General features: G+C 48.2%; 5 non-coding genes and 1 pseudogene across 5 annotated transcripts; 1 reads left to right on the top strand and 5 right to left on the bottom strand.

The window, feature by feature from the left end:
* Nucleotides 1–851: 851 nt before the first annotated feature.
* On the bottom strand, nt 852–923 carry TRNAD-GUC. Its single transcript has one exon. It is a non-coding gene; the product is annotated as a tRNA-Asp (tRNA).
* Nucleotides 924–9,345: 8,422 nt separating this feature from the next.
* On the bottom strand, nt 9,346–9,418 carry TRNAK-UUU. Its single transcript has one exon. It is a non-coding gene; the product is annotated as a tRNA-Lys (tRNA).
* Nucleotides 9,419–10,537: 1,119 nt separating this feature from the next.
* On the bottom strand, nt 10,538–10,609 carry TRNAM-CAU. The gene has a single exon. It is a non-coding gene; the product is annotated as a tRNA-Met (tRNA).
* Nucleotides 10,610–12,084: 1,475 nt separating this feature from the next.
* Nucleotides 12,085–24,841, bottom strand: part of LOC122490253 — a 38,627-nt pseudogene continuing 25,870 nt past the window's right edge.
* TRNAL-CAA lies at nt 19,506–19,611 on the top strand. The gene is given in 2 exon segments: nt 19,506–19,543; nt 19,557–19,611. It is a non-coding gene; the product is annotated as a tRNA-Leu (tRNA).
* Nucleotides 21,348–21,453, bottom strand: TRNAL-CAA. Its single transcript has 2 exons — nt 21,416–21,453; nt 21,348–21,393 (listed from the first exon to the last, which is right to left on the bottom strand). It is a non-coding gene; the product is annotated as a tRNA-Leu (tRNA).

The raw sequence follows: 24,841 nt of genomic DNA, 5'->3' as shown, positions 1-24,841 counted from the left end.
GCAGGGAGGGGCGTGAGGGGCAAATACCCTAAGACAGCACCCGCTGTGGAGGGATGCGGCCTAAATTCAGGCACATCTCTAGGTGATTCAAGGAGCTTGTGTTTTGCGCTCCTCTGTCTTAACAATATTTTGGGTTGTTTCGTTTTCTCGCCAGCTCCATCGAAGCTCGTCCCTTCCCGCCGTTTCAGTTCGGAGCAGCTGGGAATTGCTACTTCGTGTAGACTTTCCGTTTTTCTTTTTTCTAATCTATCCGGTCTGAAAGCGATTTTGATCAGGTGTTTATCGCCCAGCGCTGAGACCAACGGACACATAATTCCGGGGCAGGTAAGGGGCTGGCCCCAGGCACCCCAATCCTTGCCTGCCGCGGCCCAGGTTCCGGCTGCTGCAGGGAGCCGGGAGTTCGAGTCCCGCCGCCGGCAAACCTGGGCTTGAGCCCGTGCGCCACCGGTTCGCAGGCGCCTTCACCTGCCCCTTCGACTCCACCTGCACCTCGTCCCCGAGCGCGGGCCCTACGCCCTGGATGCTCCGAGGAGGCCCCTCCTTCACCTCACCTGTCCCGGCAGGTGCCCGTCCCATTCCGCCCAAACACCCCGCCCCGCCCCGCCCGCCTGGACACACACCTCACTCGCGCCTGCGACGTCTGCAGCTCAAAGTTCTCAGCTCAACATCCGGGAGCATTTCCGGGGCGCACTTCGCATCCAGGGAAAGCGGCCCGGTGCAACGATCAGCCCCCACACGGAAATTGCCTTAAAACGAGAGGTGGAATCCAAGCAGGAAGCCCCCCGGGAGCCCAGCCCACCCCGGAAGTTTGCTGCTCTCAAAAGGGCGAGGCCAAAAGCTGCGCCTGCTGTCTCCCCGTCGGGGAATCGAACCCCGGTCTCCCGCGTGACAGGCGGGGATACTCACCACTATACTAACGAGGAGGACGCGTTACCTCCCGGAAAGTTCTCCTATAGAGGAATTCACACGCTGGGTCCTGACCTTTCCTGCGCACGGGATTCCTGAGAGATGCGCCCATCTTCACAGGAAAGATTTGTTATAAAATCCAAGAGAACAGATTTCCCAGTGTGACCTGGAAAATGCAAACACGACAGCCCGCAGGAGATCAGACGTTGCCGTGCACAGTGTTATCACTCTGGCACAGAAATGTTCCTTAACAGCAGGACCCCCGAGCTAGACGCACTTCCTCTGCTTCGGTTCGCCACGGTGAGAATCGTCTGTGTTGTCCGTGAATTTGTACACGGAGTACGGAGAAGAGCTTACTCTTAAAATCTAATCTCAGATTCTGCAGCACTGGCATCGAGTGGGTTATTTGTGAATAGCCTTTTAGCGGTGGAAATCCCACCGTTAGGAATATTCCTCAGTGAAATTCCAGCCCAGAGCCAGAGGGGGCTTCCCAGGTGGTCTTTGTAGCAATTCTAGGGAGCAAAGAATCGAAGACACACTTCCTGGATGAGCATGACTGAAATGAACGTGTGTCCTGACCGGAGAGAAAAGCAATAGGAGTCGTACGACCTCGGAACAAACCTCTACAAACAGGTTTGGCTTAAGGCAACAGAAACGCGTTCCTCTCAGTTTTGGAGACCAGCAGAGGGAGATCAAGATGCCAGCGCCAGGAGGGCTCTGGAGAAGACTCTTTCCCGGCTTCTTCCCAGCCTCCTGTGACTCGGCGCCATCCTGCCTGCTCCTTGGCCTCTGGCTGCCAAGTTCCAATCTCTGCCTCTCTCTGTGTCTCTGTGGGTCCTCCCTTATAGGGACACCAGCCACTGGATGTAGGGCCCAGCCCAGCCCAGTAGGACCCGATCTTAATTTAACTAATGACATCTGCAAAGACCTATTTCTAAGTAAGGTCGCGCTCTGAGGTTCTGGACAGACACATTTCCAGGGGGTGCTATTTAACCCGCTGCAATTAAGAATGAAAGATAAAGCGTTTATGCATAAACTCCGTTGACTGCGCCAGAGTATACACTAAGCGCTGGAAAGGCACTGAGAAAGTTTGGTTGTGGGGAAAGGGAAGGGAGAGTATACAGTCGTCCGATACTGTTGCTCCAGTAAAAATGGAAGGAAATTGTAAAAAGAAGAGGACAAAGCTGTTAAATGACATAATGATGGTGATAACACAAACATACAAACTTTCCAAAAATATTAGAAACGGCAAAATGTCAACATAGCCTCGTTTCCAAAGAGACATTAAAGACCTAAACAAATGGAGAAGTATATAATTTTGTGGATAGGGGGACTTAGTATCTCAAAAATAGCATTTCTCCCTAAAGCGATCTATGAATTCCACATTATTCTAATATTAATCCCAACAATTTTTTCAAGAGCTTGAAGAGATTTCCAAGAGCTTTTTGTAAAATTGTATGTAAGTGTATCGGGCCCATAAGAGCAAGGCCACTTTTACTACAAATACGGAGAGGATCGCCTGTAAAGCTTGCAGAACTCATCAGACACTCCAGGAATGAAGATATTGTCACATCACAGACACAGGCATAGAACCTCAAACTGGTTAAACAGGACAGAGAGCTCAGATCAGTATTTGGTGTACTGGGAGGGGCGGCATTCAGGGCAGAGGACAGTTCAGGCTATTTAGTAAGTGGAGCGAGGAAAAAAATATAGTTTTCTCATGGAGGGAAATATGACATTGGATAAAGATGAACACTAGAAAGATCGAGGATATAAATGCCACAACCAAAATTTAAAGCTCTCAGTAGAGAGTATGTGAGTCAGCCGGGAACCTGTAGGTGCTATCCCGGGGAATAATGTGGAGAAATTTAATATAGTAAATTTAATAGAATTTAATAATTTGTATAGAAATGTAATACGGTAAATTGTATAGCAAATATAGTAATATAGTAAAATTCCGTTAATGATGGAAGAGCTGATGTGGTCAATGGGACAGAGACTATCAATGTAGGAAGCCACACAGGCTAAAAGGCCTGGCTCTCTGGGAGAACTTGAAACCCCGGCAGATTTGCCCTCGAAGGCATTTGATGCCCTGAGGAGATACAGCTGAGACCGAGCAGTGGCGAATAATACTTTCACTCTGGCTTCTCTCCCCTAATCTCCATCCAGTGCCCAACACTGATTTCAACCCAACCAGAAGTCACCTGACGAGGTAAGTTGAGGACTACAGCTTACGTGGTCCAGCATCTTCGTGTTAGAAAGCACGAGCGAGCCCAGGTCATGGATAAATCTGAGCACAGACATGCGAGGCCTCCCCTTCTGCTCCTCACCATCCAGTCTCAGCATTTGACTAAAATTTAACTTACATTCAAAAAGCTAATGCTCTGTACGCATGAGGGTGCCCTCAAACCCTTCCAAAAAAAGAAAGGCAAAGCACCATCCTCCTTTTGGAAAGAGAGGGGAATTGGAATTCTCCAGACCCAAGATCTCAGCACACCAGCTCTGTTCTCTGTGAACCGAAGGCAAGGAGAACGTGCAGCTACTCCAGGTTACGGAGCCCGCGGTAGAAAGAGGGGTAGATGTGACCTGGTTCCGCCATCTTTTTTTGGCCTCCAATCTCCCACCAGCGCAACTAAGCTGCAGACAGGTGGGAGGTTGGCCTGGGAAACACAGTCTGGGGAGTTGAGCCCTGCTGATGTAGAGAGTAATTCAGAGGATGGGGATCCACCCACAAGTGAGTGAGTGATCCACCCCCATCATGAAAATGTATATTCGAGCAGCAAAGATTGGAAACACTGGTGAAAGACGACACGGAAATGCTACAGGGTCAAGACAACTTTGACCGGTTTGTGCATATGAAATTAATAGCTTCTTGTAACCGAATTTATAGCTTAAAATGAAAACACAAGTTGTGCGGAGAAAGGTTAACTGCCATTCAAATAATGGAATTGCAAGAAACTAAAGAGAAAAAGAAAAAAATGCACCAAGACCTCCCTTACGTTAGTAAGTCAAGCACGTCAACTCAATAGAAAAACAGGCAGTCAAATAAATACATAAGTAAACCGGAATTGGGGAGAAAATTCAAGTGTATAAATCCAAACGTGTAGAGATATTCAACCTCACTGCGATACCAAAATGCAAGCCATTACTTCAACAAACTTATTTCCACTTGATAGGATAAAAATTAAATGTACAGAAGTGACAACCGTTGGAGAAGATTTGAAGACACAGTACCCTTTATACTTTGCCCAAAGAGCCTGTGGTGGTGAACCTCATGTGTGAGCTTGCCCGGATCAGATATCTGGCTAAACATTGTTTCTAGGTGTGTCTGTGAGGGTGTTTCTGGATGAAATTAGCACTTGAATTAGGGGGGTCGGTAAAGCCATTTGCCTTCCCCAATATGGGTGAGCACCATCCAAGCCGCTGAGAGCCTAAATAGGACAAAAGGGCAGAGAAAGACTTCGGCCCTCTGCCTAATTGCTCAAAGCTGGAACACGGATCTTCTTCTGGATCCCTGATTCTCAGGCCTTCGGACTCAGGTTGAATTATGACGGGGCAGACGTTATGGGTTGAATGTTTGGTTATCCCCAAATTCATAGGTTGAAATCTTGCCCTCCAGTGTGATGGTATTTAGAAGTGGATCCTTTGAGAGGTGACTAATTCCTGAGTTAGTCCCTACTGGATTGGATTAATGCCCTTTTCAGGAGACCCCAAAGAGCTCCTTCGAGGAAGCTCTCTCTCATCAGACAATTGAAGCTGCTAGCACCTTGATCTTGGACTTCCCAGGCTCTAAAACTGAGGAGTAAATTTCTGTTGTTTAGAAGCCCCCAGTCTGTGGAAATTGTCACAGTAGCTGCAAGGGATTAAGACAGGCGTATGTCTTTACAACTTTGGGAAAACAGTTCTCATTACCTCCAATAGTTACAGATTTATGTAACCTGACAAATCAACACTTTGTCTCCTAGGAACATACTCACACGTTACATAGGCATACTTTGTTCTCTTGAGCTTTGCTTTATGGCTTTTATGACTGTTGTTTTTATAAACTGTAGGTTTGTGGCAACCCTGCGTCCTGCAAATTTGCTGGCACCATTTCTCCAAAGGCATTTGCTCACTTCGTGTCCTTGTGTCACACTTTGGTAATTCTCACAATATTTCAACCTTTTTTTATTATTATTATATTTGTTGTGGTGATCTGTGATCCATGAGCGTTGAGGCTCCCATCGTAACTGTTTTGGGGTGCCACGAACCGTGCCCAAATACGAGAGCGAAATTAATCGATAATTGTGTATATTCTGGCAGCTCCATTGACCGGCCTTTCCCCATCTCTCCCCTTCCCTCTTCTCGGGCCTTTCTTTTCCCCAAGACACAACCATATCGAAATCAGGCCGATCGATAGCCCTACAACGGCCTCTAAGTGTTCAAGGGGAGGAGGAGTGGGGCACCTCACTTTAAATCGAAAGCTGGATGTGATTAAGCTCAGCGAGAAAGGCATGTTGAGAGCCACGGCAGGCCGAAAGCTAGGCCTCTTGTGCCAAACAGTCGGCCAAGTTGTGAATGCAAAGGAAAAGTGAAAAATGTAGCTCCAGCGAACACACAAATGATGAGAAGTGACACAGCCTTATTGCTGATGGTGGAGACAGTTCGAGCGGTCTGCATAGAAGATCAAACCAGCCCCAACATTCCCTGAAGCTAAAGCCTTGTCGTTGAATGTTGGGGTCTTCTAAGCGTACTCAGGTCCTCTGCAAAGAGGGATCATTTTACTCCTCTTCCAAATTTTATGTCTCTGATATTTCTCATCTAACTGCATTCCCAATACTGCCAGTAGACAATATTGAGTAGCAGTGGGAGTAGTGACCAGCTGTATTGTTAGTGGAAATGCCCTTAGTGGTTTCCTGTTAAATAAGCTGCTTAAACTGCTGGTTTCAAGATGGGTGTGTGTGTGTGTGTGTGTGTGTGTGTGTTCAGAGAAAGTATTCATTAATTTCTATTTTCTTGAACTTTTAAGTCAGGAACGGGTGTTGAATTTTACCTAATAATTTTTCAGTATCTGTATCGATGTGGTTTTGGACTGGTGGGGGGTCCAGAGCTGATGGCCTTGAAAGAATCCTTGAGACGTCTTTGTGCAAAAAGATGGTTTTATTAAGGCATGGGGACAGGACCCCTGGGCAGGAAGAGCGGCTCTGGGGTCGTGAGGAGGGACTGATTGCACACTTGGGAGTTGGGGGACTTCAAGGTAAAAGGGAAGTTTCCAAAATGACTTTCATATGCTAAAGAGGACTCAGAAGATACCAGAGGCCTGGCTATTGTCAAGCTAAGGTGGTTTTCCCTCTAGCGAAGCATGAACATTAAAACCGTAGGGGTTCCCGGAGGAATGTTATACTCTGCCTGCCTCAAGAATTTGTCAATGAGCTGCAGGTTCTAAGGAAATTTAGTTCTGCCATTTCCTTCTGTCCTTGTTCCCCACACCACTGTGGAGGGGAGGGGCATGTTGGGGCTCCAGGAAACTAAGTCTAGAGGTGTCTGGAGATTGCCTTTTTTTCTCGTAAATCATGAAAACACTTAAAAACTGATGGAGACTCAAGTCCTGCACGACTGTGATCTCTATCAGTCAACCATTTGTTTTCCCCTTTCTTTGGTTCTTGGGCAACCAGGGGAGCCTGAGGAATGTCACAAAGAGCCCACCTGTCTGGGCAGAGGTGGGGGTGTGGGGGGGGGGAGGTTGGAGGGTGTCACCTTGCCGTATGCTCCTTCATCAGTATCAGAAGAGATCATATGGCTTTTCCCTTTACATCTATTAATGTGATATATCCTTATCCTTTAATGGACTTCGTAAAAATGGGACAATCTTGAATTCCTGGACTAAATCTCACTCTGTCAGAATGGTGTTGGACTCTGTTTGCTAATGTCAGTATTTTCAGATTGATATTCATGTATGATCATCACATGTACATTTTTTTACTGTTAGGTTCAGACATTAATGCTATAATTGCTTCATAAAAAGAATTAGAAAGTATTCCTTCATGTTCTATGTTCTAGAATAATTTATGTAGCATTTATAATGTTGACAACATCTCTTTGTTTTCAATGTTGATTTCCCTTCAGTGTTTCTTAGGTCTGTTTTCTCCCTTTTCTCATGATTAAATTAGTCATTAGTTTGCCTTAAGTTATTTTCTTCCAGAAATTCAGGATTTTGATTTTATTCTATTTTCTACCACATTGTTTTCTGCACTTTATTTTTTCTCATTTTCTTCCTTGTGTTTTCGTCTGTTAATTTTGTTGGTATTATTCTGGCTTTTTCAACTGACCGTTTATTGTATTTGTTTTCATTCTTATTGACAAAGAGTTTCACAGAGTACCATGAACTGAGGGGCTCATAAACAACAAAAATCCATTTTTCACAGTTCCAGAGGTTGGAGGTCCAAGACTGGTGGTGCCAGTGTGGCTGGGGTCTGGTGAGAGCCCTCCTCCGGGTTGTTCTCTTGTATCCTCACAGGGCAAAGAGGGCTAGAGAGCACTCAGGGCTTCCTTTTGTAAGTCACTAATGTCATTCACAGGGACTTCACCCTCCTGACCCAATTACCTCCCAAACACCCCACATCCCAATATATCACACTGCGGTTTAGAATTTCAACATATGAATTTGCGGGGGGGGGGGGTACAAACATTCAGTTCATTGCAAGGATCGCTATCTTCCTGTTATCACTACTTTAAATGAACCCCCCCCATTCTGTTATGTAGTGTTTTCTTGTTGTGTTAACATGTCTAAGATAGAGAGATAAACAATGAACAATTAATTAACAATTAACAATTGAAACAAAAGCCAAAACTTTATAGTAAAATAGTAAAAAGATGTTAATAGACAATTTTTTAAGATATTAAAAAAGTCCTTAGGGGCTCCTGGGTGGCTCAGGTCATGATCTCATGGTTTGTGGTTTCCCATGTCAGGCTCTGTGCTGACAGCTGGGAGCCCGGAGCCTGCTTCAGATTCTGTGTCTCCCTCTCTCTCTGCCCTCCCCTACTTGCGCTCTGTCTCTCTCTCTCTCAAAAATAAACAAGTGTTAAAAAAAAAATTTTAAAGTTCCTTATACATATAAAAGTATATCCGAACTCTAACAGATAAAGAAATGCAAATTCGCACCAAACTGAGATGCCATTTTTCTGCTATTAGATTTACAAAAATTAAAAGGTATGTCAAAGCTATGGGGAACAGGCAGTCTTACTTATTGCTGGTGGGAATACAAATTGATAGAACCGTTATGGAGGGGAATTGGGGCATATCTAACAAGATCACATAGGCATTCATCATTTCTCCCAACAATCCCAAACCTAATGACCTCCCCTGAAAACTTACCTTCAACAGAATGAAAACACACGTGCGCATATTATTTGTAACTGCGAACAACCTAAATGCCCAAACAGAAGAACGTGGTTAAATAAAGCATTACTTTCACACAACGGGGTACGTCTGCGGCTCTAACAATGTAAGACCGGGGAAGATCTCGATGAACTGACATAGAGTGATCTCTAGGGTCTTTTGGTAAGTGAAAAGATGAAGTGCCAATCAACATCTGTGGTATAGTTTCTTTAGGAAAGAAGAGGGAATTTTAAAATTGTGTATCTGCTTGTTTGTTCAGGAAAAGGTACAGGAAGGATAAACCGAGTGGGGACTGATTGCCCACAGAGAGAAGGTGGGAGTGAGCAGAGAGAGGGAAGGAAAACCAAAGAACCGCTGAGGCGAGTGACATTTCTCCGAGTATCTCTGCATGGTTTTGACTTTTAGAACGATATCGTCCCTGTGCCTACAAAAATAATAAAATAAACAAGGATAGGGTAGAGAAGCAACATGGCACGCACCTGATTATTTCAAATGAATAATATAACAACGAAAAAAGGAGAGACCCAACACAATGAACTTAAGTGCAGTATTTATACTACCTGTCGTCAGGCTAAAAACATAAAACATTAGAAAACCAGTAAATTCTCAGTACCTTGGGTTCCCAGGGCCGTGGTTTAACGCACACACACCATGCACTTAAAAGCCCATGATCAGGGCCTTTAACCATAATCCAAATCCCTGGATAAGAACCGAAACTTTTTAATGTAAAGACAAAAAAGCAGCTAAGACCATTTCAAAATGTGTTCGCATATGGCTTTTCAGCCAGGCGCTTTTAAGGTGCCACAAACTGTCCGTGTAGGAAGAGTTGGCCCAAACTGTGTCACCTCGGAGACAGACCGCAAAGACTCTCTTCCCTTCCTGACAGGCTTCGCTCCAAGATTAATGAGTCGTGTCAAAGGAACGTGAAAACAGACAAATGTGATTAATGAAAGACCAAAAACGTAAACTCTTGCAAGGATATGCCTTCGTCTGTTTCGGCTGTTGCGGAGACCCCGCTCCAGAGATGTTGTAGGCCTAACTGAAATAAAACAGCAATTGCCCGCCTGAACAGGGACTTGAACCCTGGACCCTCAGATTAAAAGTCTGATGCTCTACCGACTGAGCTACCCAGGCTTCACGACAGGAGCCCTCATTCACTGCCTATAATGACTATGGGCTCCAAGAAGTGCGCGTGATGCCCGTGACTCCAGAGATCACTGGCGTCCCCCAGCTGCGCCGCTCACACAGTCCGGGCCTCAGCGCTGCCACTGAGCTCGACGGCATTGAGCGCTGCATTTCTTCGCGACACAAGTATTGGGTGTATTTACTGCAGGGGGCGTGGGAGGAAAGTCGCTTGGGAACCGGGGGGATCCGTCTGGTGGGAAGGAATATTCCTGCAGGAGAGGACTGCAGGCAGAGCCCCCGGAGCCGGCCTGGGCGTGGACGCGCAGGTGTCCCCACGGCTCACCGCGAGGAGGAAGCGCGGGTTCCACCAGCGACTTCCGAAAATGGGAGGAAACTTAGGAGAGCCAAACGTTGGGTAAAGAACGAAGGTTGCGGCACAGGGCAGAGGTTTAATTCCCGTTGCTTCCAGCAGTGTTTTCCTTTGGCGTCGGGGTTCCTGGGCTGTGAGGGTGGAACAGCGGGCAAACACGCGACCGCCTCTTCTAAGACTGGCTTCTGTCCGGGACGCGCCGCAGTGTCCAAGTCGTTCCTCGCCTTCCGTCACGTTCCTTCCCTCCACCCCTCCAGGTCTCCCCCACACCTGTCCGACCTCCCTTTGCCAGTTCTGCCATTCTTGCGCCCACTCGTCCGACCCGGCAGGGACGTGAATCCGGGGCAGTGCACCGCCCCCTCCCCAGCGACGCTCGGGAGTCCGCTTGCGTCCTCGCCCTGCTGTTTTTACCTCCACGTTGGGTCCTGAGCTCCGTCCTGTGTACGGGAGGGACGGACCAGGCAGATGCGAGCGCGTGCGCTGCGTCACCGCAGGTCTTCGTGCGTGCACGACACGTGGTCGCACCTCGGCAGGGGCCAAGACGCGGGGACCATAAACGGGATGACGCGTCCCTTCCCAGTATGGGGTGAGCGTCAAAAATGTTGATAGAGACACGCTTTTGATAATGGCCAATTTCCAACAAGATCCAAAAGAGATCAAGAAAGGTAAGGTAGTAGGGTCACTGTCACGAGCGGCCTTGGTGTTCGTGCGGATCTTGGAGCTGGAGAGGGCAGTGTGCGGATTGAATAAAAACACACTAGCAGAGGATGGTTTCGATCCATCGACCTCTGGGTTATGGGCCCAGCACGCTTCCGCTGCGCCACTCTGCTACCTGCAGTGCCAGTGGCCTAGACTCTCACTAATTAGTACGTCTTTTCGGGTGTCTACACTCTTCTCCGCCGGCTCTTCTACCGCCTTCCACTCGGGGTCCACAGCACATTTCCTTCTCAGACCTGTGACCACAGGGAATCCCTCCCACGTCCGCGCCTTTGTACACACTCAGAAAACCCAGGGTCCGCAGCCCTTTCTCGGGAGCCCGCGTGGAGTTCTGGCGGGGGGTTCAAAGCTCGGAGCTCTCGCGCCATAACCTGCGCGCTCGTGGACCCGAAACTAGGTCGCCCTGCACCTCCGCCACCCAGGAGGGGGCAGGGGCGTGGGGCAGAGCCTGGACTCGCTAGAGGGGAGGGGCGGGGCAGAGGGAGGGGAAGGATGGGGTGGGGACCCGGCTAGGGCAGAGAGAAGGGCAGGCTGGGACGGGGGCGGGGCGAGAGCGGAGGGAGGGGAGGGAGGGGGGCTGGGCGGGGTAGAGGGAGGGGCGCGCGAGGCGGGGGCGGAGCGAAGGCGGAGGGAGGGGGCGGGGCGGAGCGAGGGGGAAGTGGGCGGGGCATGCCGGGGTGGGGGGCGAGAGCGGAGGGAGGGTCGGGGGCAGAGGGCGGGGCAGAGGGAGGAGCCACAAGCGCTACTTGCAGAACCTCCACTACCGGGGTTGCAGGGAAGGGGCGAGCGCAGGACTCGCAGGAGGCTCCGTGCCCTCCTCCCCTGCAGCGGGACGTCCGGCCTACACGGAATCTCCAATCTCTGGTCCCGACACTGAGTCGGTGTTCGGGAGAGAGTCTGTACGTATGTTGTGACCTTGGAGCAGAAAGCGAGGCCCGGATCGCTTTCTAGTTATGTCTGGACCCGTTTCTGCCAGCGAGGCCTGGTTCTTCCCGACAAAGACTCCTGCCAAGCTGTTTCCAAACGTTTCCATGTCCTCATTTCTTACCTGACACCCTTTCGCTCTTCTTTCTTGTCCCTCTCATCGACCGTCTCTTCTTTCTCCCACCCTCCAGGGATGCCCCGAGAGCGTCGTTGAAAGACTGTCTCCTACGCAGAAGTATATGAAGCCGCCTCTCAGTTCGCGCAGGTGTTTCCGTCTTTCCTCCAGGCTCTTGGCCTTGGAGCTACAGAGCCCAAGGGGATCCTACCTTGCTGGGATCTTCGCTCACATCTGAGCCCATGGCCACCTGCTGCGTACTTATTCAAAACCAGACTTCTCTCCTTTCAGCTTCATGGTTAAATGTTATATTCGTTCCTATGATTTGAATTGCTCCAAAGTTAAAAAGCAAAAAAAAAAAAAAAAAAAGTCTGGAACATAGAAGGCGCCTGCTACTGGAGAGGTAGCAGGTCCCCCACGTTTCGTTTTGAGTGGAAGCCAAGGTAACTTTGTGGTTCTCCTGGGGAGAGGTCACATTTGTAAGTGGATTTTTACAAAGGCAAGTTATCGATACTTCAGCCTTTAATTTTTTAACAAAAATACAAGACAACAAATCTACACCTTTATTTATTTACTTTTCAGTTAGTTTAAATCCTTGAGGGGTACAGCATCACACGGATTTTGTGGCCAATGGCTTTAGCAGGAAGGTTGCTTCGGAATTTGGCACGAACCATGCCACTGTTTCCATGAGCATGAGTCACTTTTCCCCAGATTACCCTGGTTTTATTCGGTTTGCCAGAGGGAGTCACTGTGCTGTTCTTTGCTTTGTACACATAAGCACATCTCTTGCCTAGATAGAATTCAGTTTCATCTCGAGCATAAACACCTTCAATTTTAAGAAGAGCTGTGTGCTCCCTCTGGTTCCGCAGACCTCGCCTACAGCCAGCAAAAATGGCTTTGGATCACGGCCTTCCAGACGTGTTTGTCGTTTCGGGAGTCCAGTTCCTAGCAGGCCGCCACAGGTTCCAAGACGGCGGACAGAGGATAGATACTTCAGGCTTCTTAAGGAACCGTTTCTATCGCCCACTCCTTACTGCCTCATCATCAGCTTCAGAACTGTCTTGCAGTTTCTATTCAGTTACTTAGAAAGGTCTGATTGAGAAGGCCCAAGTCACAATCACAGTTCAGCTCCAGCTGGAAGCCGCTAGAACTGCAGGTGATACTTCACCCCCAGAGGGACTCAGCCATTATTTCTCTCAAGGTTCTGAATATAGTGTGTGATTCCCAAGAGGGCCGGATTTATGGACCTGAACCTATGCAGTCACACAGCGCACCGTCACCCCCAAACCCACACTTAGAAGGGCTCTGTCTTGGGGTTTATGCTCTGCGGATGCCGTCTTGAAATTCTTAAGAGTTTTCCCTTTAAATATGTTTCGTGATGCTCACTGGGGCACGGAGCGTGTTGAGGCTGGGGCTTTCGTTGAAGCCTGGGCTCTCCTGGCTCTTCCCTCCCAGAGAAGGGTTTGTGCCAATTTGCCCTTCCCACTCCCCTTCCTGACCCCCTCCCTCCAGCAGTAAGCTCCCTAGGAGATCTGGGGGGAAAGGTTGTAGTCTCGCAGCTGGCATTACCAGGGGACGCTGGGTGGGAGTCTTGGTGGGAGTGAGCCTCTAGCCCACCCCCATGCGGGTATATTTTAGTAATTTGAACAGCACGTTTCTCCCGCTCTTTGAGCCAGGGGTCCCCATTTTCCTTTGTCATTGGGTCCCGTAAATTATGTAGCTGGTCCATCTCCCCCAGTTTCCCAGGGCTCCCGTTCTCTTTCCTGGCCTCTCCATGGCCTTCTTTGCTATCTTGCTCTCACTTTTGGAAAGTCAGGACCTGAATTTTCAACGAGGGAGCCTGGTGTTTTCAAGGGGAGAGTGCGGAGTCTTCATTTTGAAATCCCACTGCTGAAGGCTGTGTAAACACCACCCGCGGTAGATTTTTTTTTTTAACGTGGCCATCTACATGGAAGTGTACGGAACTGACCTCGAAGTGAATTTCGTTCCAGAGTGAAGACAAAATATAACTCAACGGTGAAGACAGAGGTTGACAATTTTGACTACATGAAAGTTGAGAAGTGTTCTTTTAAAAATCACGCTCAACACTCTAAGGGTAAACAGAAATATACGAATAAAGAGAGAAAAACTAGACTAAATCTAAGTGAATATTCCGGAAGCAGTATGACAGAGTTTAAGAGGTGGAAAATATGAAAGACTAATAAAGAGGCATGGAAAACAGATTAAAAGGTTCAAACAAGAAAGAGAACAGCTGTGCTTTGATTGTAGAACCAGCCAGTGATGGTTTAATGTTAGTCGACAGATCCTGAGATTAAAATATTTCATAATAGGTATTCTTTCTGTTAGGATAAGAAGATAGCGCGATGCCTCTTAAAAGAAAGAAAAAAATATAATCTCCAGAAAGTTACATATTAAAAGCTAAAAGTGAAATAGGACGTATGTTAACATAATTTTATGCAACAAAAAGACAAGATAATGAAAGGAAGAATAGTAGAATTACAAGCCAGTGAAATTTTGCCTCCAATTACCATAAAGCAAACTTTCTTTGGCACTGGAGGTATTATTGATATTTCATCGTGGTAATTGTTTTTTTTTTTTTTTAAGTTTTTTATTCATGTTGAGAGAGACAGAGACAGCACAAGTGAGGGAGGGGCAGATACTGCGGGTCGTTGTTTTAATCAACAAACATTCAACAAGTACAATAGGGGAAAATGTCTTGAGTCAACGGAAAACCGCATTCTCTCAAAGAATCCCCTCTGGGTTATCTAATTCTGATTCACTCGACAATTCGGTAATTGCGAATACCTGGGAGCAATGGAAAATAATTCTTGTCTATAGACGTACACACTCTGTCTTGGACAGGAGAGGTTCAGATGACTTCCCTTCCCTGCTGTGGCAAAAGCTGGGGTCACATTTTCACATTTATTTCAGTATTCCTGAGCTATAAATATACCTACTCTTTGGATTCTCTTTTAAACTGATAAAATCTGCTGGATTCCTGTATTATGAGTTAAGTAAAGCCTTTAACGTACGGTGGTTCTTATATCTGTCTGAGTTATGGCTTTACTTTTATTGAAATTCATCTTTTCCCTACTATGTGCCAGAGACAGTTCTAAGCAGTGAGAATAAGAAACTAAACTTTTGTCTTCAGAGAGCTTATTTTCTAGTGACACATAAAGTAAGTGTTGAACAATTATTCTATAAGACCTTTTACATCAATGAAGATATTTATTGTCTCAGTATTGAATTAGCCTATTAACCTTAAAAACAAAAGCTGCCTATTATTTTTACCAGCGAAAGATGGGTTTATTTGGGAATAAAAGAGAATTGCAATCTGGCAAAACCATAGGCAAGTCCAGGGAACAAAGGAGAAACGTGCTTTTTTAAGCAGAAAAGGGGTGAGCTGGGAAGGCAGTTCCAAACCAAAGGTTTGTTGGAGCAAACCGGAAGTTGAAGCATGGTGGCTTCTCATTGGCTGGGCTGGGGTGGGGGGGTGGACAGGAAGAACGTGTCTTCCCGGGGCTGGAATAGTAGAGTGGTGTCCATTTGCAAGGTCGAGTCTGTGCAAGGTTAAGTCCCTGCCTTTCCGTTGGGGCTGCAGTTGGCATGGTTGGGCTGAAAGTGGTCCCGGGTAGACTGGGGAGCCCATCTCCAGGACGTCCCCGAAGGCTCTCGGTCTTGTCACAAGAAAGCATTCAAGGACAGACCAGACACAACGGTTGAGGGGTGCAAATAGGAAGTTCATTAAAGTGGGAGCACACTAGAGATGTGAGAGCGAGTGAGCTCAGGGGAGAGCCGCCGTCAGGGGCTGGGTGTCTAGCTTTTACTGAGAGTTGTTAACTAGGGGATGGAATATGTAGGATTTTTTTGGTGGGGGGTAGGGTTTGGGGGGCCTTGTCTCCCTTATTTGGTGAGGGTTTCTGGCCTGTCTGGTGCCATCTGGCTTCTCGTGGCTTTGTTTTGGAGTGTTACCAGGACCGGCCTCTGACTTCCTTGCTGCTGGCCTCCAGACATCCTGTTAGAACCTAACTGACTGCTTACTCTACCAGTATGGAGTTAGTTTGTCAATCAGTCAAATCGTGGAGTCTTTCATGACCTTGGCCAAATCTCTGGTCTGCTAGGTTTTGACTGTTTCAGTTGACTTGTACATTGTATTGGGCTTGAGAAACAAATATTACATGCTGATTTTGAATTCCCTTCACACTGATGGGGGAGCGTGGGGCAAGCTGAGGGCAAAGTACAGGCTGGCACACCCCCACCCCCAGGTGGGATATGGGTGATATTCCCAGGACACTCCTGGCTACCCAAGAACAAAGGAAAGGGGTGTAAGTGCTGGCCACGGTGATGTGGGAAACTAAGGCAGATGAAAAATTAAATTCCCTTACTGCCTACAGCCCACTAACATTCCTTGAAACTGGTAGAGTGACCTCCCGCTAGGAGCTCAGCTGCCTCGATGATGACACTTTGCTGGGGGCAAAAGAGAACCTTAGCTTAACATTATCCCAACCTCTAGGATGCTGTGAGTCTACTTCCTTGATCTCAACTGCCCCTAGATAGATGCTGGCGATCAGACTCCAAGCTTATGGCCCCTGGTATACATCTGAAGGGTCTCATGACTGAGGTTTTATTAAACGGCAGTTAGTGGCATTTCCTTGGCAACAGCCAGTCCCTCAAAGTCCTAGAAACCTTGCTTCCAAAATTCCTTAGAGACTTAACCTATCCCTGACCCCCTCCCAGCCTGAGGGTATATAATGAGTTACCTGTCACAACCCCATGCAGCTCTTCCTGCCCATGGGTCCTGTCCCCATGCTTTAATAAAATCACCTTTTTTTGCACCAAGGATGTGTCTTCAAGAGTTTTTTCTTGATTGTCGGCTCCGGACCATCCCACCATCACCCCAAAACATCATCAACACTACATACATCTGATAGTTTAAATAATCAAATAGGGACGGATAGGAAAAAAAAAGATGCAGAACAAAAGAAGAAGAATACATTTGTTTTTATTAATTTTGGGAACACATGAGTCCATTAGAAAGTGTAGGGAAGGAAAATTTTTCCTTCTATCCTCTAGGTTCTTTTGGCTGGTCTGTTAATTAAATTGACATAGGACAGATCAATAGGAGAAAACACACTTAATTTCATACATATGGGAGCCCCAAAGACAAGAGACTCGGGGGCAAGTTGATTTATATGCCATTCTGAGCTAAGGAATGGGACAGGGGTCGGGGCTTCAACAAGAAGGAAGACGACTCACAGGAAGATGGGCAGAGTAAACGTTTGGTAAACAAATATGTGTCATGTGGTGCAAAGACAATGGGACACAGGAAGGACTTAGAACAAACAGGCCCTGTGAGCTCCCCCCAGCTCACCACCCCTGTTCCACACTTTTTACAGTCTTTTCTGCTAATTGCTCCCTTCCTGGGCCAGGTCTTCTATCTACATTTTTCAGGCAGTTGAGTCAAATGCCAAAGTGGCACACCCTGGGGTGGCCTATTCTGCTCCCCTGGAAAAGCATGTAAACTAAGGAAAGCATAAAAGATTTTAAAGTGTTCTGCCTGACCACAGTACTGAAATTAAATACCTATATCCCATTTTATACATAGGTAAACTGAGACAAGAGTCAGAACACAGTGACCTGATCAAACACGTCTCCCTCTCCACTCTCCTAATTAGCTCACTGTTAATCAGCTTGTATAAGATTTCGCATGCGTCAAAAAATCATCAGAGACGTAAAAATGGACAACAGAAATTATTGGGTCCTTGCCTTAGTGAAGTGCTGGGCATGGTCTAGCAGCCCCTCTGGGAATTATCCAGTTTTATAGGAATGGGCACCTTGGGCTGACTTTCCATTCACGAGGCTATTCTAGAACTCTATGGTGGTAGAGGTTAACTTATTAAAACAAATAATTTTGCAAGTGCCTCTTGTCTACATCCCTGCAAAGGATTTTGCACGCTTGGAATACAATTCTGTCCAGGAGAAGAGAGGACCCCAAACACTGAGCTTTATTGTGCTATAGGATATTAACCAGTTTTGCACCTGTTAGCAAATTGACTTCAGCCTTTCTGATTGTGTGTGGTCTGTTCTTCCCATTCTCCTTGGAAACATTTCTAACTGTTTACTCATTAACTAGTGAGACATAGGAAACCTTTGACATTGTGTTCATATGATATGTTTAGAAGTCAAGTTTTCAGGTTTTAAAAAAATTTTTTTCAACGTTTTTTATTTATTTTTGGGACAGAGAGAGACAGAGCATGAACGGGGGAGGGGCAGAGAGAGAGGGAGACACAGAATCGGAAACAAGCTCCAGGCTCCGAGCCATCAGCCCAGCGCCTGACGCGGGGTTCAAACTCACGGACCTCGAGATCGTGACCAGGCTGAAGTCAGACGCTTAACCGACTCCGCCACCTAGGTGCCCCCAAGTTTTCAGGTTTTTAAAAAAAGACTTTATTTGCCAAGTACCCTCCACACCCCACATCGGGCTCAAACCCACAACCTCAAGATCAAGAGTCACAGGCTCTACCGACTGAGCCAGCCTGGCACCCCAAGGCCTTGCTTTTTCATCTGATTGATAACACCGATACATTGGGAGAGTTTCCGAGAGAGAAGGAGGAAGAAGTCCTGACTGAGATGTCAAGGGCATCTTGAGAGAGCACACCGCCCAAGGTGGGCAGGCGAAGTCTGAAAACAAGTTCATTGGCAGAAAGGAGGACTCGCAGCACATTTTCTAAGTGTTTGGCAGATAGAACACCACAGTTCAGAAAGGGCAATGGAGCAGGGGATTGGCGTTGTTGCTACACCAGCCACGTTAGCCAATAGAAAAGTGAAGGTGGCCGGGGTCTTGAGCAGCGGCCACTTGTCACATGGTTTGCTGGGGTGGGGTGGGGGTGGGGGCCCTACATGAAGTCTCCTTAATCCCCAGAGGATCTCCAGGGAGCACTTGTTCCCTAAATGTAGGGATGGAGGACACGTTCACAGATGGCCCGACTCATGCAGAGCGATCCCACACCACACTTTTGTGAGTCACGGGGCTTCAGGCACACACATCTGATTCAAGACCTTCACGTTTTCCACCTCTTTGCGTTGCCTTGGAGACAGTATTTGGGGTGCTCTCTGTGAAGACGGACACCAACCCAAACCAGACAACTATCCCCCCCCCCCCCCCGCCCCGGCCCCCCACGGCCGTGCGCACAGACTAGGATCCTGGCACAGCTGTCTGCCAGTCGGGGCCTGCATGTTTCAGGGGTCCTCGTGGGAAACGAAAGGTTTCTGCAGGCCATTAACTGAGGGAACTGACCGAGAACGCTCCTATGGGGCGGCAGGAAAAGGGAACATTGGTCGAGGCAGGAGGGATTTAAAAGACAACGTCTTTTTCAACTCAGGAGAGATTGTGAAGCCAGCCGTCCGCCCGTGCCCTCCTATTTCTCTCATTCTGCGCCCTATGATGAGGCGCGCGCCCCGCATCACATCCCTTCTCGCCCTGCAGGCCGAAGGAATGGAAGGGGAGAAGCGAGGGGAGCCAGGAGGTGGCGCCAGGGGACCCTGGGGAGGGAACCCGAGGGCCGCGCAGGGACGTTCAAGGCCCCCGCGCGCCCTGGCCGGAGCCGGTGAGACGCGAAAACACCGCTGCGCCCCGGGGCCGGCTCCCCGCGGGAAAGCTCGTGCAGATGAAGGCGCGGGAGGGTCCGTGACCGTCCAGGGAAGCCCCCGAGGCACGGCGGGCGCACCCCGGCCCCGGTAGCACCCGCAGCCGCACCCCACGCCCTAGACGGGTCTTGCAGGCAGGCCCCCGGGACGCGCGCCTTCACCCCGCCGCCAGCGCGCAACTCCCCGCACGCACCGCTCGTCCGCTTGTGCCTTCGGGTTTGCGGGTGCTTCGCCCCGTACCTTCTGGAAACACAGCCCCGCCCCCTTCCTGCACGGAAGGGCCTCGGTCATTAATGGTCCTTACCCCCAGCGGTGCGCGGTGCGTCAGGATGGCCGAGTGGTCTAAGGCGCCAGGCTCAAGCACCTGCTTCCCGCCCTGGGGCTTCTGGTCTCCGCGTGGAGGCGTGGGTTCGAATCCCACTCCTGACAGCGCTCGTCTTGGTTCTTGCCTCACTCATCATCACCCTTTGGTCCCAGGGCTCACTCAGAATGGGAAGAAAATTTTGCAAGCCATGTACTGGGTAAGGGGTTAATATTCAAAGTTTGTAAAGAATTCATACAACTTAATAACAAAGTAGCAACCGATCTGATTTAAAAATGGGCGGAGGAACTAAATAGACATTTGCCCAAAGACGACGTCCGAATGGACAACAGGCAAATGAAAAGGTTCTCAACATCACTAGCTGTCAAGGAAATGAGAATCCAACCCACAATGAGGTATCACCTCACACCTGTTAGAACAGCCAGCCTCAGGAAGAGGCTGTGGAAGGAAGGATGTGGAGAAAAGGGCGCCCTGGCTCACTGCTGGTGGGGGTGCAAACGGGGACAGCCGCTGCCGGAAACAGGGTGGAGGTTCCTCAAAAAAAGAAATAAATAAAAATAGAACTCTCATATGACACAGAAATGCCACTTCTGGGTATTTATTCAAAGGAAATAAAAACAGCAGTGAAGAGACATAGGCACTCCCATGTTTAGTGCAGTATTATGCATAATAGCCCAGATATGGAAGTGACCTTTGTCTGTCAATGCATGAATGGATCAAGATGTGAGAGATATATATCTATACGTATATAATAGAAGAGTATTCAGCCAGGAGAAAAAAGGGAAATTCTGCCATTTGAATCAACATGGATAGACCCTGAGTATATTATGCTAAGTGACATGAGTCAGAGAGAGAAAGACAAATACTACATATAGGAGATATGTGGAATTAAAAACAAAATTGTGTCAGCAGAGAGTGGAGTGGTGGAATCCAGGAGCTGGGGGTGGGGGTGGGTGGGAGAGACACTCCAGGGTGTATATTTGCAACTAGTAGATAAATGAGTCCTGGAACCCTAAAAGACAGCACAGTGATTATAAACAACACAACTGTGTTATGAACATTAAACTTGTCAAGAACCGAGATGCTGATTGTTGTCAGCACTAGAAGAAATGATAATTATGTGGCCAGCTAAGAACTCTGTTGTACACCTTAAGTGTTACACGATATTGAGCTTACACAGTATTGTGTGTCAGATATCTCTCTATTTTGAACACAGAAAAAAACTACTACAATGACTTTCCTAGGCAAGGCCAGCGGTGGAGCTGAGCTGGAATCCCACCGAGACACATCCCTGCCGGAGAAGTTGCTGGATAGTAATTCAGTAACAGGGGGACAAACTCGTATTCAATAGCAAAGCTGCAGACATCTAAGATCTGCAGTTTCAGACCAAGATGTTAGCCTACGCAGAACTTCATAGAATGCATTTTTTTTTTACCTTCAAAAAATGAATCACATAAAAATCACATAACCCTGAGATACAATCTCAGAGGGAGCTCTTACTGTTAGTGAGCGTATTTGCACAGCGAGGCCACTTCTCCGCCATTGCTGACTTAAAGGTTTTCGCTCTCAGAGTTCACAGGCGGCACTGCACACTTCGGGACGGAACTTGGGAACAGGTGCTTTTCCGCTCGCGGGTTCAGTAATTCTCTCCTCAGTAAAAACCCCTCCCGCCTGCGGATGACTCGCCCACCCGCGCACGCGGTTCCAGTTTCTGGGAAGAGGGAAGGGGTCGCGTCCAAATGTCCGTGAACACACCCCCGTACTCTCTTTGTGGCCGGTTAGTTAGTCGCAGGCGGTTACGCGGGAGAATTTTGAATCCACGGAGAGAGGAACAAAACGGAAGTGTCAGAAGTGGGATTCGAACCCACGCCTCCATGCGGAGACCAGAAGCCCCAGAGCGGGAAGCGGAAGCTTGAGTCTGGCGCCTTAGACCACTCGGCCATCCTGACACCGCGGCGCGACGCCGGCCAAATCTGCTACTTGAGGTGCTTCCGCGCGTGCCCCGGGGCTCAGCGCCCGCGGCGTCTCGCGGAGAGACTGGGCGAGGCGCGGGTTCGGAACCCAGAGACGCGACCGCGGGGGAGTACGGCGCCCGAGCCGCCCTTAACCTTTCATCTCGCTCCCGGGTTCACTCCCCAGCGCTGTCTTCCGCCCTGCGCGGTCGCTCGGGCGCTGCAGGACAGTCCTGCCCCTCCTTTCTCCACGGCTCTCGGGTGCTTTTCAGTAAAAATGACCCACCTTGGGCGGCAGCAGCTAGTCTGAAACATGTTTGCCTTCGGTGGCTGGAAAAACACCAGCTGACGGTGAAAATGAAATAGCCAAGAAGGAAACGAAGTAACCTTGGTGCAACTACCGTTCTGGGACTAAGCCGTGAAAGAGAGAAGCACTTTAAAATTCCGATAAACAGGAGTATGGACAGGTTCCTGTAATCAGACCGCAAGGGTCTAGATCCATACAGCACATTTAAATTTGTAAGACATCACTTTTAAATCTGTGATTTCTTCATCTATTACTCTAAAGCTGCGTGGGAAATACCTTTTTTAAAAGGTGGGTTATTATTTGTAGATTTGACTCTTTTTAGTGTGATTATGTTTCAGCAGGGCAATGACAACAGTATCGAAAATTAAGTGCCTATCTTAATGTATGCATATGTTGAATTTTTGCACTCGGCCTATACCGGTTTGAAGTCTATGTATATATTTTCTGTGGAATGAAAACTTCCGCATACAGGTTTAAAATATCGGAGATACTTGAAAGTAGATATTATTTAAAAAAAATTTTTTTTTCAACGTTTTATTTATTTTTGGGACAGAGAGAGACAGAGCATGAACGGGGGAAGGGCAGAGAGAGAGGGAGACACAGAATCGGAAACAGGCTCCAGGCTCTGAGCCATCAGCCCAGAGCCCGACGCGGGGCTCGAACTCACAGACCGCGAGATTGTGACCTGGCTGAAGTCGGCCGCTTAACCGACTGCGCCCCCCAGGCACCCCATAGATATTATTTTGAATGCCCCGTCATATGGAATTGCAGCAGAAAATATGCCATGATCCAACTGTCTTTCATAGATGGATTCCTCACAGCACAGTCAATATGTCATGAACTCGTGGACAGTACATTTCCTGACACCTCTTTGTTATATTGTATTTTACCCATTTTTTCCTTACCGGTTCAGGGGAAATTGGGTAAGTGAAGTCTCAAATAGTAGCGGCTTCTGAGTGCAGCCATAAGAACGCCTGTGACAGATGGTATTTTCCAAAGATGGCCCTACTGAGAGATGTCATGCCACGGGTTCTTCCTGTAATGCGATTTTGACACATTTCCGCCCGAGGGTGGGGGACTGTGTCGCGTCGCATTGGATCCAGGTAGATCTGCGATGCTTGGAACCGATGCTGCTGGGCTCCCAGTGTTAGCTCGCCACCGCTTCCAACAGCCTTCTCTCAGGGCATTTGTCCTCAGAACCCAGCCACCACGCTGCAAGGAAGCCCGACCTGGGCCACAGGAGACCCTGCAGGGGGGAACTGAGGTCTCCAGCCCGCACCAGCAGCGGCTGCCTGACACGCGGGGAAATGGTCCTTCGCATGATTTCCTGCCCCCAGCCTCACAGTCCTCCAGTGGGCTCTCCCGAAACCAGGAGCAGAGACAAGCCGTGTCCTCGGTGCTCTGCCCAGATTCCCAACCAAGTCTGGGAGAGAATAAACGAGAGCTGTTGTGTCAGTTAAGCCATCACGTTTTAATGTGGTTTTTTACGTGGCAATGGGTCGGGGGCATCCGTCCAATCAGGAGAGAGACACCGCGCAGTAATTTGACAGGAAAAGGTGTTTGGTTGTTTATTTATTTACTTATTTTTCACGTTGTATTGAGATATGATTGACCTAGAACACTGTAAGTTTAAGATGGGCAACGTAAGGATCTGATATAGGAACGTATCGCAAAACGATCACCACAGCAACTTGAGCCAACATCTGTCACCTCGCATGGTGACAATTTTTTCCTTGTGATGAAGACTTTTAAGATCCACTCTCTCAGCAATTTTCAAGTACATATTTCAGTATTGCTAACTATGGTTGACATGTTTTACACGATATCCCCAGAACTTGTTTATCTTATAACGAACAGGGCAAGTTTTAATGTCAAGAACTGTTAACTAAAGGGAGGGTCGGAGGAACAAGGAATTGGCTAGGAACAAGTAAAGAGAACTGGGAAGACTTTAAGAAGAGCGACCCAGGGAGCAGTCACCACCCCTAGGGCCGAGAAAGCACGGCCGGAAGAGACGGCCGAGATAAAGCCTGGAAGGGTGAGCCCTCTGCCCCTCCGCACCCCTAGCTAAGATCCAGCCTTGCTGTGGGGGACACAGCCGTGGCTCACTAAAGACCAGAGAAATCACCGTGGTGTTGTGCTGGCAGAACTTGGCAGAACTTGCGATCCCAGAGTCAGGGACGTTTCAAGGAGGGTGAGGAAAAATGAGCCCGGAGAAGGGCGCCCGGCTGGCACACTCAGTAAAGCATGTGAGTTTTGGTCTCAGGGTTGCAAGTTCAAGCCCCACATTGGCTGTAGATTTTAATAAAATCCTTTTCGAAAAGGCTGGAGGAAAGGAGAGCATTATTATCTAATGGCAGAAAGCTTAGCAGGACTGTTACTATGGTAAATGTGAAAAAATAGAAAATGTACCTAATGAATTTGGAGATTCAGCGAAGGACGTTTCCGGGCAATGTTCTGAAGGTGTCGCCTGGCTTTTCCTAGATGCCTACGGTGAAATGAGACACGAGAGGGACACACTACGAGAGACAGACACACTAAGGAAAGAATGGCTAATTATAAAGGAGCCAGGACTTGGTGAATATTCAGCAGTAAAACTGTTCCCCATTGCCAGCTTCTCCAGATGACAGACGATGTTACAATTAAGAAAAGTCTTCTGGGAAAACACGGTCTAAAGAGAAAGCCAAGGATGCAATTGTGAAGCCTTGGGTCAGATCCCAGAAAGATCTCTGCTGAGCCGCACGCAGGTGGACTATCTATCAGGGCCCTACACAAATTACATATATGTATTTTTAAGTCAAAACCTATGTCATACTTGCTTTAAGCCCTTGATTTGAGGGGTAATTTGTTCTGTAGCCATGGTAACTGAAACCATAGTAATGGCAAATGCAATCACAGGACAATTAAAGGAACAAGACAAAAAGGAAAAGACAAGAAATCCAGATAATGGAGCTCCCACCGCAGAGCGGACTTTGAGAGCTGGTCTTTACCTGTATTTGACATTCCGTAGTGTATGCTATTCTGGGGTCAGGGAACCAGCCCCGGGAGCCAAATCCCGCCCGAGGCCCGTTTGTACAGGGC

The sequence above is a fragment of the Prionailurus bengalensis genome, chromosome B2, assembly GCF_016509475.1.
Source record: "Prionailurus bengalensis isolate Pbe53 chromosome B2, Fcat_Pben_1.1_paternal_pri, whole genome shotgun sequence".
NCBI lineage: Eukaryota > Metazoa > Chordata > Mammalia > Carnivora > Felidae > Prionailurus > Prionailurus bengalensis.
Note: the sequence above shows the minus strand (reverse complement) of the source record. Positions and strands in the feature narration are given on the sequence as shown.